Raw genomic sequence first — 15,993 nt, forward strand, 5'->3', positions numbered from 1 at the left:
GAGTCGCCCCATGGAGCTGGACAGCCCTGAAGATGGCAAACTCACAGCCGCAGGCAGCCAATGATAGCGAAGCGCAGTGCATGAAGGTGGTCCTAAAGTTTACAAGGGTCATAGCCATGCTGCATATGACAGTTGGAATTGGAGTTGTACCTTTGGAGAGGCAGCATCTCTCTCCTCTCTTTCTTTGACTGCCTTTCCTCATCACCATGCCTCTCCTCTTCACCATCCAACTGCACTGTGCCACACCAGCCTGCACGGGCGATACTGGATCCAAAACCAGCTCATGGCTTGCTCAAGCCCCCATTCATTCCCCATGGTTGAGCAAGTACTGGTATTTATTTTTGGTGCCATAGTGGGTTAATTTATTTTCATTGTAAATCAGTGCGTGTGCCTCCATATTAGTTTGTCCCATTTATTTATTATAGCATCTTATTAACTCTTATCCCCACACTCTCTTTTAATAAACCTATATTTTTTTTATAAGACGTTTTCCCGCCTTTTGCCTCCCGTGCATTGCCAAGTTCGGCCTCAGATTGCAGTGATCCTGAGGGTTTTGTAAAAGGTAAAGAACAGTTAATTGAATCTAGTGTTGATTTGTAAGCTCAGCAATATTCAGGAATAGCAAAAGCACCTGGCACAACGGTTGACGTTAGTCAGATCCGTTGACGGAACTATATGTACATGTTCATAATATTCAGTCCTTTTGTTCAGGTTACTGAACAAAATTGCATGCTATTCGGTCAACCAGATGAATCTGGTGTGACTGTTCAGGATACTGAACATTAGGTTACACGGTAAGGTGGAGGTCGGGTTCCTCCCATGAATTGGACTTCCTCCCATCCTTCTTCACCATTTGATCCCCTTACTTTCACATGCTCATATCCCCAAAGTATATACTTTCCATATTTGCATGACTACCATATCTCTCAATATATAATCTCAATAGTATATAATCATCACTTGTTTCGATTTTGCGGAACAATAGAAGGCATTTCTGCAGTGTATAATCCAATTATACTGATTTCATGTGTTGTTATAAACCAAAACAACAGATTACTCCATTCAGTGATTTATTTGCCTTAATATGATGATGATGATGATGATGATGATGATGATGATGTATGTTAGTAAAATAAAGGGAGGAAAAAAAATCACCAAATATGTTACAGTTCTCTGCAAGTCACATTTGGTGCAAATCGTTGTGTTCAGCTGAGTGTGAAACCAATTCCAAAGGTGATTGTTACAAATAAGTTGTTGTGCACAAAGAAATATAATGCATGGAATTATTAACAACACTAAAGCAGTTCATGTTTGTTAATCGAATGAACAACGTGTTCTGATTAATTAGCCTATTGCATACTGTTGTCACAAGAGTATGATAGTTACCTCGTGCATGCGAAGTGAAAAGCAGGGTTTAGTGATTGTCTCACTTCTCTCTGTCTGCCTGTCCATATATCAACAAGCATCTATTTATGATTGATGAACAACTTAATTTCAATTTAATGTTATATTTTGAACACGAATCTGAAAGTGAATCGGAAAACAAACCTGCAGTTTAACAGTACTTTGGCTTTGAATTTGGCCCGATCACACATGTGCAGAGAGGAGTGGGAGAGTTTTTTTTTTTTAAAAACCTGTCTGCCTGTCTGGCAGTCAAACAAAATTGAAAATCATTCTGAACAGGAAATTAACTGTTTTTAAGGTTGTCATAAAGGACACAAATAACAGGCATGAAGAACTAATGTAACTTGTTAATGGTGCTGCATCAACAGCAGGTGCTGCCTCCAGAATTTTTTTTCTATGAACTTTAAAATCTTTATTTTATTTCAATTGAATTATACACTTGAACATTGAAAAACACAAATCGACTTTTTAGCACTTTCAAAACACTTCCGTTCAGCAGTACTTGGAAGAAATATTACGGCATTTTACATCATCACAACCTATCAAATTAGCCACTCGTAGACCCCGCACATGTCCTTGTTTCTCAAGACAGCACCAGGGTAATGTGTTCAATGAACTCTCTAGTTTTGTTCAGATATTGCTTTGTTATGTAAAGCAGTTGTGTCTCTAAATGGGCAGTCAGTAGGTTGTGGTGATTCCAGGTGGTGTGTGTGTGTGTGTGTGTGTGTGTGTGTGTGTGTGTGTGTGTGTGTGTGTGTGTGTGTGTGTGTGTGTGTGTGTGTGTGTGTGTGAATGTGAGTGACACTGGTCGGACCAGTTAAAACATTTTGCTGTGTAGGACAGTTTGTCATTGAAGAACAATGGTAGAACCTGTCGTACACAGCATAATGTCATAATCCAGTAGATTACTGGCCCTTTGGCCCACTGAGATCTGAGAGATACTCGGGTAGTATCTCTCAGATCATCCCTTGTAGGGAGGGGACCAGCATGAGCTCCAAGGATACTTTTGGCAGAAATGTATAGTTTGGCCAGGATGCCAGCACACAATGACCGACTCTTTCGAAAGACACCGTTATCAAGATGACAAGTTATCGTCAAGCCAATAATCAAACTCAGACTCGACCACTCAAAAGCGAGTATGCTACCTCTGAGCTGTCCTATCAGCTTCCTACAGATGCAAGTCACCCTTTGAAGAGGCTAGTATTGGGAAATAGGCATCCGTATGCTTCTGCATGTGTAGTATACACAGTACAGCTCATCTGAAGGATGGCACACAGATTGATGAATCACCTTGCCTGTGAAACACCAGGATGACGGTTTATAGCTGGGGTGGGATTCTAACCCAGGATGGAGGGCTTGAAGGTGGGTGTGCATACTTCAAGGCCATCCTACCAGCACAATAACATTCAGGATAATTATTTTAATAACATACAATCCTGCTAAATAGGAAATCCCACTCCTTCCATTCCCCACTCAAATCTACAGACGTATCCTGTAATAAAGTTCCATTGTTGTTTTTTTTAATCACACAAAAGTTTTCAAAATTACCTCTTTAATCTTTTATGTTTCTGAAATCAATTTGAAAATAAAAAAAATATTGCTAGCAACTTGAAGAGCCATTCACTATTAAGGCACATCATTACATGCCTTAGATTCTTGCAACGTGACAGACAGGAATAAACTATACAATACCATCATATTGAAAATATCATATTTACTTCAATTATGTGATATTGTTACCCACTGGCTGCTCATGTGTTGCTTTTGGTATAAGAGAATGGTCTTTTGTGTGGTTTTCAGAAGAGATTAGGCTGTTCGAGCGAAGTCATGCCGGAAATGTGCATTTCGTGCACGCGAGTTGATGTATGGCTCACCGTGAATCTTGTACATAAATCCAATGGATATGACAAGAAAGTGCTGCATGAGAGTGCCAACTTCCACAGCACACATTCAATTACCGTAATGTATAATATAGTGTGGCTGACTTGGAAAACGACTTAAAAATCTGTGGGATTTCACCTCCTACAGTTAGCTGAAATGGAAAAGACATGGCAGGTTTGCAAAAAAAAAAAAATACATTCATCCCTGTTTCCGTATCAGAGTCGAATTCTAGGATTGCAACTCCACATCTAAGTCTTGAGGCTTTGGGTCCTGGGATGAACACATTGAATGCGAGTCCAATATTGGGATCGAAATCTCAATTTCAATTAATTATTCCCTCTTGGGCTTCAAGACGGCTGTTCACCACCATCACAGGTCCCCCATCCATAAGCATGATCTTTTCTACCACCACTAACCTTTCACAAGCCCCCCCCCCCTCTAACCGAGTTTCCAGTTTTTCCTTCCACTTCTGTGATTGAGAGTTTGAGGCTGTATCCATTTTGTACACCCATGTGTCCTACCCAAGCTTTCATTTTCCCTTTCCTCCCTTGTCCCCCAAAGTCTTCCTCCATTTTCTCCCTCAAATCTGCTTTTGGCTCCACAAGCTTGACTCTGTCTACAAAAAAGCTATGAGTCATATCTCAGCTCTTATGTCTTACCCTGAATGGTTGAGAGGTTTTTTCATGTTATGGGTATTGATAATGGCATCAATTTCAAAGAAAAGGTTAGATAAGTAAAAGATGGATGAAGAATGGCACAAACTCATGGGCATACCTGGGGCACATTGTTGGTCAGATATAAACTTTGTCGCTGCCAGTATGAAGATGTGCATCCAACATGTCACCGCTACATTCTCCAGCAAGGCTAAAGTTGGAAGAGCTCAGAGGCAACAACATGAGCAGAAACTGCAATGTGGCAGTCCAAAACTGCTCCTGTGCCATAACCTGCTAGTTTAGGAAGATCTGGATATACATCAGTATTGTGCACTCATGGACAGCGCTTTTCTCGTGATAGGCAGAGCGGAGAGAAAAAGCACGCAAGCCTTACATTTTGAAGCTTTTGGGCAAGTACCTCAAGAGATTCAGAGCAGAATCAGAAGAATATCAGCGAAGATATAGAGAAATGTCGAATGAAAAGCAGGATCCGTGAAGAAGGCCTGGCTTGAACAGCAGTATTTAGAATCAGAAGCAAGACTCCAGAACCACAACTCTAAGTAGCTTTCAAGATAAGCAGGTCATGGAGGAAATTCCAACTGAGTTGACAGAACATTAAAGACTGGAATGGCAGAGTGTTTATCAATATCAATGAATACTGTGCAGATGATGTGAGTACTATAAACAACTTGTTGGTGAGTGCCATTCAGAGACCAACTCTTGATAGAAAATGAAGAGCAATTCATGGTTTGTCAGAGCAAAATGAAGGCAGTCATCAATGTGCTGCCCAATGCGGTAAGGCTGTTGAGTTGATCTTCGCGATGACAAAACTGTGCAAGAGAATCCTCACAACTGGAACCTAGCAGAGTGACTTGGTACACTTGGAATCTGTACCTCAACCGAGGAAGCAAGTTATAGCCAAGCGTGCGAGGGCGTCATCGCGTTGTCAGCCATTCGAGCGAGGCCCGTGCGAGACTACCTCTTCAGTGAAAAACCCATTCGGTCGATAAATCTCAATCTTTCTCGTTCAGCAGCTGGGGTACGGTATGGCATCTCAAGTCATTACAAGTTGGCATCAGCATGAGGGTATGGGAATGTGTAGTACGTTTAAATAAAATTCAATATCAATTTCAAGGAGACAAAACTGTTCTTCTTTCTGAAAATCAAATGTTTTCAAATAGCTGAAATAAACAGACAGGTGTTTGAGTTTATGAGGTTCCTTACAAGGAACTTCAATGCATGTGGAGGTCATTAGGACCTCCGAAGCCCGCACAATAGTTACCAACTTATGGTTGTTTGTCCGTGCTCTATCCTTTATAAATACTAAGTGTCAATCAAGCAAGGAAGCAGCACGAACCATTTAAAAAAAAATCTTTGATATCACTCGGTCAGGATTCTAATCGCAGACCTCTCAGACTCAGAGCGAACGCTCTAACCATTATATCTCAGAGTTTTACCCCAGAAGAGCTTTTCATCCCAATATCCTGTAAGGTTCTTCTGCACATGTTCTACAAAGTGTCAACCAATTACAAATTAATCTGCTGAGAGCGATCGGATCAGACAAAGATAACAACCTTGTAATTGGATGTTCAATGTTCATGTTTGCTAATGCCTCAGGTAATTAAATATTGGTGAGGAACTCAGCGCTTGTCTTTGTCTGTAGAATTCTAAATTGACCTCGATGTCTTTGTGAGAGAGATCTACTCGTGGCAGATGGATTGTCAAACTGTCCAATTGTTATCAAAAGAGAGATGGAGTGAGTTGTCTAAGACCTGTAAGCCTGTCATTCTCCCCAATTGACAGTTTGGAATTGAACCCAACTTGATAGGTAAAGTTGAGGTTGCTCAACTTGAGAGAGAGAGGAGGGGGGGGTGGAGATGGGGGTGATAAGAGAGGAGAGAAGGAAGGTTACACCAATAACTCGGTCAAGCAAAGTAAATTAGCAAGTGGATCACTTTTGAGGAAGCTCACTTGCCTATACCTCATCCTGACTCCTCCAGGCTTAACACCTCTGGTAGGAAGAATGACAATGAGATATGGAGATGGAGGGAGCAATTCAAACGCACAGCAGGCTCATGCCCAGCCGTGCAGACAGCCAAATCCGTCACAGCATCAGCCTGGCAAGGACAAACCTTGGTAACCTGGCATTGCCTCTTCTCAGAACCAAACGCCTTTGTCTGCATTTATCTTCTGTTCCACCAAACCCCCAGGTCACTAAAAAATCTCCACCCTGCTCTTCTCCCTTTCATCACACAGCAGTCACTCTCCAGGGGTGTGGCTTATTTCAAGTACTATTGTGGAAAGCAGGCTGGGATCTCTCTGTAGTGACGATGTTATTTTTAAGGAATTGGTGTCCAGGAGTGAAAGTACGCTTCATGTTAAGTCTATTCCATCACAATGAGAGACCCAGGCACTAACATATTTGTATCCCTTGTGGTTATCGGCTTTGTTTGTCACACATTGCTATAATTTTGCTGAAAATGGATTATTCTGCCTATGTTAGGTCTCTTGATACAATAAAGGCCTCGCATGCCGTTTGTTCCACTGCAGATAGTCCATACTCATTTTCCCCAGCCATGGGGGATTCGAGGTTGAAAGACCCTCTAACTTACACTTTCCAAGAACTGAGACCTCAGATAAGTCTTCCATCTCTTTGAAACGTTCTCAGCAAGGTTAGCTGTTTATTTTGTGCTACTTCACCTTGTTCTGTGCAACAAGTATGACAAAACGATCACAATAAAGCATCGAGAAGCATTCATGGAGCCACCATTTATCTTGCATTGCACATTGGATGTTGTGGCAAAGAAGCATTTGCATGCACAATGTACATTATGATTAGATGTCACAATATGAGTGTGTTAGTAAGTAAGATAAGTTCTAATGTGTTCGGATGCAACTTTGCTGGATCCCGAGTGATGCAAATGTCATCATGATCCCATTTTTTCGCACATCAATTTCTCCTCCGTAATGGCTCTGAGGTGTGTGCAATTGCCATTTGGCATGATGTGCACCTGTTGTTATCCTCCTCAAAGCTGTGTTTTTACTGCACATTGTTTAGAATCCCATGAGTCTAGCCATGGTTCCTTAAGCGAAAGGAAAGGAATGCAATTGCATTGGGATATTTCTGTGAACGGAATTGGCTTTCATTTAGTTTCGCATCAGACAAGGATTATGTAAATTTGCCTAAATACCTTTGGGTATGTATTATGTATAGGTGAAAGTCTAAACTTCTCTGAGTGAGCATTACAGCTTTGCATTAACTAGAAACATCCGCTCACGACAGGAGCAGCCAGGAGGAGCAAGGGAGGGAGGGTCGAGTCGACTTTTTCCAGTCGAGTCGAAAGCAGCATCGGCTATGTGAATGCGAAAATAAGGCGAAGGCTTCTTACTTGTGATACAATTAATACCTCTGAAGCGGCAATCGTAATATCCTGTGCCACCAGCACTGGGAGTGGCGCAACACAGTGCACATATATGTGGAGAATTTGCATCGCACTCACCTGCTGAACCCCTGGGCCAGGAACCAAGTCGCTAAAACCTTTGTCTCATGACACTTCAGCCCCCTGGCAATTTTGGTTGAGATTGGGTAAGTAACGACCGAATGCATCGGCCACAAACATGCAGTCAGACAGACAGACAGACAGACAGACAGACAGACAGACAGACAGGCAGGCAGACACCAAATTCTGTATTTTAGTTTGTTGGTTAAATCAAGATTTATCAATTACCTTTGGCTCTTCTTTCTCGGAAACATGGGTTCTTTCTAGATACTTATACCACTCAAACTGGGAAGGCAATGGTGGACCGCTCAATATGTGATCCTACCAAGAAGTTGCTTTGGCACCATGGAGCTTCCTTTGAGCAGACCATCAGACTTGGAATATCACTCAACACATTATTATGAACATCATTTCTTTTGCAGGGTAATTAAGATGGAGCTAGCAGAGGAAGGAATCACATATTGGAAGTATTTATGATCAGGGTTATAATCAAATAAATTAACAACCTGAGCATGACCTTCAATACAGAGAAAGTGTCAACTGCATGCAAACGGGAGCTGCAGGATCACGCTCAGGTCAAAATGTTTCGGTTACGCACCTTCCTCCTAACACACTTCTCATCGTCTTTTCTTACAGGTCGGCCAGGTTTGACCCTGGCTGGACCTACCATTGCTAGGAAACAGACGGTATTAATCTCTGGAACACTGGCGTTATGGGATACTCTTCAAACACCATCTCAGCTACATCATCATTCTGAGCGCGGCAGGAGCGGAAGAGACTCATCGCGGCAGGCAAGGCGACTGCTCATAAACACCTGGATATCCATCATGGCACACGGCCTCTCCTCGCAAATGAATTTTGTTTGGGAAAGTAATGCTCGGGGAATGGAGGCAATCGAATTAGCACTGAGCGCCTTTTGATGATGCGTTCTTCGCCGGGCCATCGTCACAGGCTCGGATTCATAAGCGCCCGAGATCATAAAAGCTCTCCTGGAGTCAAATTCATCACACAGGAAGATGGAGCGTTCTATCCCAGAAAACGCAGCTGCAAAATGCCACCGGTGAGTCGTAATTCAGTTGTTTCTTATTGTAATAAAACCTCCCACTTTTTAAACTTTTTTTGTGGAGGAGTCGCTGAACCGGCCATACCAGTGGCTTCCCACAGATTATTGTAGAACATAACACAGTATGTCCATGTCACTCTGTGAACTATTTCTCACCCATCATGTGGAAGAGGTTCCTAAGGAAAATTAATCTTGGATCAACTTGAGGACGTCTGGGAGGCCATAAGGGAGGCTATTAAGTAGCGACAACGAACAAATACCATAATAATATGTACAGTACAAGTGTACAACTCTCTTACTTACACTAGTACACGTGACTTTAAGAATCCAAGCTCAATCGGCAGGGATATATTGATACAGTACATAATTTCATGAGTCTTAGCTGACAAAGCACAATATTAAATTATTTATTTGTTTGAAGGAGCCTCCACATCGAGATGTCCATTAGGAATGGGGAAAAGGTGTAAATGAGACAGGATGGTCAACTTTGCCTAGGTAGGTTGATGTATTTCGACCATACTCTAGTCTGGAGAGTACAGCCTAATTAATTAAATAATACATTGGGCGATGTGTACATAAAAAGTGCAGTCAAAATGATGGAATTTGTATTGCTTGCCTTCACCTTGGCATAATATCATGTGAATGATGTGAGCAAATGTGTCGCTGTGCTCTGATTTCTCCTGGAACATTCCATGATACTGCATTACATCTGCAAAAAGAGCAGGATAACAATTTGTAGTCAGTTCTCGCTCTCATAGGTATTGAACCCAGACTAGACAATCTAAAGGCAAGCACATTAAACATCTATGTTACTGGTCATAAAACACAATATACGGTAAAATAATTTGAAGAGGAGAACAAACAGCCTGCCTGAAAGTTTGGGAATGGCAAGTTGAAACACAAAATCGATTGAAAGATAACCTGCCAAGGAAAGGGCACAAGATAAAGTACTGAGAAGAATCTAGCTCGTTTTGATCGTAGATGGGCTTCAACAAGGGGTCTGGATGGGAAAGGGGTCACGGTGGGAGGGCGACAGAGGCAAATAATTCAGTCGGTGATCGAAAGGTTTAAATCTGTTACCAAGGTGGCACACCAAAGTTGACTGCTTTCTGAATTTGCCCCAAGCTATCAAGAAGATTCGGTGCTGAGCGGAATATTTGGCATGGAGGCGAGCAAGCCTACTCTGTCTCAATAGATGTAACCCTGTAGTGTTCTCCATTAGGCGGCACCCATCACAAATACTCCTGTAATGACAATAGCTCTAATGAACCCCATGCTGCTGAGCTTGCGTTGACTCAATGCGATTTGGAATCAAGCGTATAGCTACTACCGAGGGAAAACCACCTTGCAAATCTTCAACTGTGACTTGGCACACCGGCAATTGCAGTCGTGTTTATGAAACAATGCTGCTAGTAGCATTGCATCTGCACTCGGTTGTTGTCTTGTGCACCCACCACCAATTATCTGTCAGATTTTGAGGGTGATGCAGGAAGATGGTGCATATTAATACAGTGCAATACTGATTACCTTCTTCAAATCATGAGGGTTTGAATCTAGATTCTTTTCCGCAAGTCGTTGGAAACCTATGCGTAGACTTGAATGCACAAACATGCAAGCAAACAAACATGCTCTGCTGCTGTCTAGGGATGACAGCTGCCGGCAGCTCATTAGGGAGAGATGGGCTGGTCAAAAGCAGATGGGTGGCGCAACTTTCTTCATGATTCTTGTCTTTTCTCTTTCTCTATCTGTGCTTCCGGAGTTTAAACGTTTGGTAAAGCGGATTCATCCATCGGATCCAACATTAATCAATGATCTCTCGAAATTATCGAGATTTGGAATTTTATCAGGAAATTGTCTTCATCATAAAACAGATAATGTCTTTCATAATGTGGACTTCAAAATGAATTCATCTTTCCAATCCTCCTTTTATAATGTATGCCGCCAACCTTTCAAACCCCACCGACTCAGATAATCTCAACATCAACGCAATTCCATCTGTGACAGGGGCTGGTGGTGGGATGGCCGAGAGGTATACACACACTTTCCTATGAGCTGTCTCTCCTGGGTTCGAATCCCGACGCAGCAATAAACTGTCATCCTGTAAACAGCAATAAACTTGGTGTTTCACAGGTATGGTGATTCATCGATGTGTGTGCCGTCCCTTGGATGGACGTTAAACTGAGTGTCCCATCTGCTGACATTGGTGGACATTAAGGATCTCACAGTGTCCTTTGCGATGAGTAGGTGAGATATTGCTGGCACTATGAACATCAATCTATAATTCCAGCAATCTCTGTGTGTGTATGTGTGTGTGTGTGTGTGTGTGTGTGTGTGTGTGTGTGTGTGTGTGTGTCTGCGACTGCCATTTCTCGACGACCGCCAGTCCGATCTGATTGAAACTTGCCAGGAATATTGCCGGGGACCCGCAGATGTGCCTTTTCAAGGTTTGATATTCATCGGACAAGCAGTTCCCAAGTTACAGCCATTTATCTGTCAACCAATGACAGGACACGATGCTATGACGTCACGAATGACGTCACAATTAATGTTTATTTATTTATTTTTTAATTATTATTATTATTTTTTGCACAATCGACGGTCCGATCTGATTGAAACTTGCCAGGAATATTGGTAGGGACCCGCGGATGTGCCTTTTCAAGGTTTGATATTAATCGGATAAACGGTTCCCAAGTTACGGCCATTTATCTGTCAACCAGTGACAGGACACGATGCTATGACATCACGAATGACGTCACAATTAATGTTTATTTATTTATTATTATTATTATTTTTGCACGATCGACGGTCCGATCTGATTGAAACTTGCAAGGAATATTGCTGGGGATCCGCGGATGTGCCTTTTCAAGGTTTGATATTAATTGGACAAGCGGTTCCCAAGTTACGGCCATTTATCTGTCAACCAATGACAGGACACGATGCTATGACGCTACGAATGACGTCACATTTAATGTTTATTTATTTATTTATATATATTTTAATTATTATTATTATTTTTTGCACGATTGACGGTCCGATCTGATTGAAACTTGCCAGGAATATTGCTGGGGACCCGCGGATGTGCCTTTTCAAGGTTTGATATTAATCGGATAAGCGGTTCCCAAGTTACGGCCATTTATCTGTCAACCAATGACAAGACATGGTGCTATGACATCACGAATGACATCACAATTAATGTTTATTTATTATTATTATTATTATTAATTTTTTTGCACGATTGACGTCACAATTCTTCTTCTTCTTCGTTTTTCGACGTCTTCTTCTTCTTCTTCTTCTTCTTCTTCGACATCACAATTCGTCGATTGACGTCACAATCGACACTGCGGACCTGAGTATGTGCCTTTTCAAGGTTTGATATCGTTCTTCATCCGTTTCAGCTGTTTCCCAAGTTTTTCCCAAGGGTTTGAAAGCTGTTTTTTTCCCAAGGTTTGAATTAATTGTTCAAATTATTAATTAATCCCAAGGTTTGAATTTTCCCAAGGGAAAGAGCTGTTTCCCAAGGGTTTGAAAGCTGTTTTCCCCAAGGTTTGAATTAATTGTTGTGCTTGGTAGACATTTGTGAATACATTTACAGAGAGAGGGGCGAGAGAGGGGGAGGGGGCAAGAGAGGGGGGAAGAGGGGTGAGACGGGGCGTCACAATTCAAGAGAGGGGGAGAGAGGAGGGGCGAGAGAGAGGAGCGAGAGAGGAGGGAGGAGAGAGGAGGGGCGAGACTAGGGGGAGAGAGGGGATGAGAGAGGGGGAGAGAGGAGGACATCATAATTCTTCTTCTTCTTCGTTTGATATGACGTCACAATTGACTCTGGGGACCTGAGTATGTTTCCCAGGTGTTTCCCAAGTTATGGCCATTTATGATACGGTTGGTCCGATCTCATTGAAATAATGCCCCAATCCAGTCCTCGTTTACGAGAGCGAAGGAACGAAGCTGAACCTACGGGCCCGCACTAGTATTACAAATTCTTTCTTTAACTGACAGGAGTGACTGCATCAGCGGCACAGCTCTAGTCCCAGCAACGAGTAGCCACATGCTGCATCCAAAATGAATGAATCGTTGGAAAGTGATGTCTGTTGTGTACATTTCAGACTCCCTTCCTGTTTCCCTAAAATTGATTGAAAGCACCATAACTATAACAATTCAAATCTACTGGCCCCCAACCTGGGAAGTGTGAGTTTTTACAAAGGGAATGATCAGGCCTCTCATTGGACATGACGTCAGAGATATCATATGCATAATCAAGGTTTGATATTACCCTTATTAGGGGCTAGATGGGCAGTGCCTGTCAACATGGTCTTCGCTGTGATTCAAGCTGTTTATTTAAAAATTAAATAATTTTTTAATGACAGGACATTAAAATTATGTCTTCAGCAGTTTGAAGTGAGGGCATATTTGTATTCCCGTTGTAATTATCTATGGTCAGTAAGTGAATGGTATTAATTACAGCCCATGGGTGAGAGAAGTAAGTTTTTGAAGTGGAGAATTTATTCTAAAGTCAATAATTCCTTGAAGCCCATATTTTGCAAGACTCAAAATACTACTTCATTCACCCTGAAAGTCAAAGGACACCCATCCAACAAATACAGTATGTTAAAATGTAAATAATTGATTCTGCTGTGAAATATAATCAATAATCTTCAAAAACTGCATTGATTTGAAAAATGTGGGGGAAGAGCGAGAGGGGTTGCAAATTGTCAAAGTTTGGCAAATGTTGTTTGAGTTTTCAATTTTCAGAGATTACGTCTCGCATACAAAGCTCGATGAAGCATGTTACGACATTCAGATTTTCATTGTGGTGCAAAGTTCACAAGCTTTAATGAGGTGTGACAATATGAGAACCTGCGCTCTGAATTAGCACACCCGAGGCCTGTCGTGGTCACAAATTGTCCCAGCAGCCGCACCTTGATGGGATTGCTCTTCTCAGGAACACATCATACACTTTCCTCACCAAAAAATGAAAATAAACCGCTTTAATTCCTTGCGATACACGGCCCACAGCTGGTACCATGAAATATTCTGCTTCCCAATTGATTTCCATTTCATGTATTGCACACAGAGCTGTATTCTCTCGACAAATATTGATGCCTCTGAAAGAGCAGAACAACAAATAACGAAAAACGAATAAACAAACTGAGAGGATGTTGGAATGAACAGAGGCCTCATTCTTCCCCCGCATCCCTTATTTGTCCACGTCTCCCTCGATTTTGTTACCCAACCTTGCTGTTGGTGCGTTTCCCTCTTCTCTTTTGCTTTTCATTACCTCTGCCACCGAAGGTGGTTTCACCCTTGTCTGTGTGTTTGTCTGTGTGCGCATGATATCTCAAACGTTATGGACGGATTCGGATGAAATTTGGTGTTCAGGTTGGGTGTGTGACAAGGATGAATTGATTCGATTTTGGTGGAGATTCGGATCCAGATACGAGAATTAAAAAAAAATATATTTTTGAAAAGTGATTCTTCACCATTGAGAGATGGGGCCAAAAACGATACAAAGCACGAACAATATTTCAAAAAGTTATGCATGAGTTATGCCAAAACTCAGTGGGTGAGTAGGTTCGGTGACAGGAACAAGCCAAGCATATTTTGGTTCGGGTCTGGATCCAGATCTGGCCTATCAGTGGGATGCAAAACATAAACTGTTCAGCCTGGCGTTACAAAATATTACATTACAAAATTTGCTAACATTACAAAATATTAATATAATTATACTATTATAGTTCCGCAAATATATTAATAGTCGGTAGTTTCTGCAAGCAAAGAGAATTTTTGTTGTTGCTGCAAGTGAAGAGGCTTTTTTTTTTTTTGCTTTACTCCGGCACCAAGCTGAAGTTTTTTTGTATTCGTGTTGATTGGTATCTACATATGGGGTTTCAGAATGTGGAAAGGAGTCCTCCCAGGGCAGGCTCAAAGTATCCACCTTCATTGCGGTAAGGGTTCAAGATTCACGGACCAAGCTGTGAAGTTTTCTGTTTTCAAAGTTTTGTGCCGAGGGCTCTCTTCAGGATCGTTACTGAGCCTGTGACGGCTTCCGACTGTAGTTCGTTTGGAGTGATATTCCTAAGGATGGTTTTTAATATCTCCGTGAGTTTCTTCGTCATCACTGGTACAACTTTGGCATTCCTCAATTTCCAGGATCTTTTCACTTCATGCTTGAGGTCTTGGTATTTGATCAATTTCTTGATTTATTCATCGTTAGTCCAAAATCACCGGTATTAACACCTCGATTAGCAATGCCTTCTCTCTTTTTTTTGCACTTAAGTATGATATCTAGTTGCAATGCTTTGTTTTTGATGTTCACACCCGATGGGATCATAAGGTCGTACATGAGCGGTACTTCAATGTTTTCAGTGATTGCTTTTGGTTCATTTTCCTACAAATTTTCTGGAATTGGAATATCAAAGATCCGAGACAAGGGGGAAGCACGGCGATTTTGTGTGCTGCTGGACATCGAAGCAGATCCACCGAGAAAAAAAAAATCACAGAACTGCTGAAAAGCATCTGTAAATGAAAATATAAATTAATGAAAATAAATAAAAATGAATGAAAAAATAAATGCAGGTAAGTGACCCGGTATAATGGGAAAGCACGGTAATTTTGCATGCCGACGGACATCAAATCCGATACACCAAGAAAAATTACAGAACCATCAGAAAGCATCCGTAAATGAAAATATAAATAAATGAAAAAAAAAATTAAAAATCATTTGCAGGTGAGCGACCCAAGACAATGTGGAAGGACAGTTCGTTGTTGCTGAGTGTAAACATACCCCGCTTGTATATCTATGTATGTATGTATGTATGTATGTATGTATGTATGTATGTATGTATGTATGTATGTATGTATATATATATATATATATATATATATATATATATATATATATATATATATATATATATATATATATATATATATATATATATATATAGTATTTCAATGATGTCAATGGCAAAACTGCAAATGCCAAGTCCACGAATATCACCCGTGGAAACCCTCACACCATTTCCTGATTCTCCTGTAAACTCAATCTCTATATTTTCATTCCAAGCAGCATCATTACAATTGCAAACAAGAAAAATAGCAATCAGAGATTGCAGACCCTCGCCAGGACTTCTTTTGTGTCGTTTTGTGTGGAGTTTGTGTACTGGTGTGTTGCGTAATTAATAATGGACATAACTAGAACTGCCAATTTGTAACTGCTGGCAGTGATGAGCATGTACCAAGACGTCCAGCTTTGATGCATCTTCGCTTTGATCAAACACTTGAATCTGACCCATGCCATTTATGGTTTTTCAATTTAAGTTAGAATGGGATTAAAATAAATTCAATTCATATCAAGTGGAAGATCAAATAGGTACAAGTCCTGCACTGGAGTCATCAGAAGGAACCCAAACAACCAAAAAGCAAAGATGAAGTCATCAGGAGGAAGCTGGACAGAATTTCGGTTTCAGTTACTACTCCTCCACCTTCAAACACATCC

General features: G+C 41.3%; 1 long non-coding RNA gene across 1 annotated transcript in view; it reads right to left on the reverse strand.

Annotated features, from left to right (window-relative positions):
* Positions 1-8,766: 8,766 nt before the first annotated feature.
* Positions 8,767-15,993, reverse strand: part of LOC147026576 (uncharacterized) — a 115,975-nt gene continuing 108,748 nt past the window's right edge. Inside the window, exon 4 of the long non-coding RNA XR_015058405.1 lies at positions 8,767-9,210. This is a non-coding gene — a long non-coding RNA (uncharacterized LOC147026576). The remainder of the gene's footprint in view (positions 9,211-15,993) is intronic.

The sequence above is a fragment of the Eptatretus burgeri genome, chromosome 5, assembly GCF_056783735.1.
Source record: "Eptatretus burgeri isolate ZD-2024b chromosome 5, Ebu_testis_v1, whole genome shotgun sequence".
NCBI classification, from domain to species: Eukaryota; Metazoa; Chordata; class Myxini; order Myxiniformes; family Myxinidae; genus Eptatretus; species Eptatretus burgeri.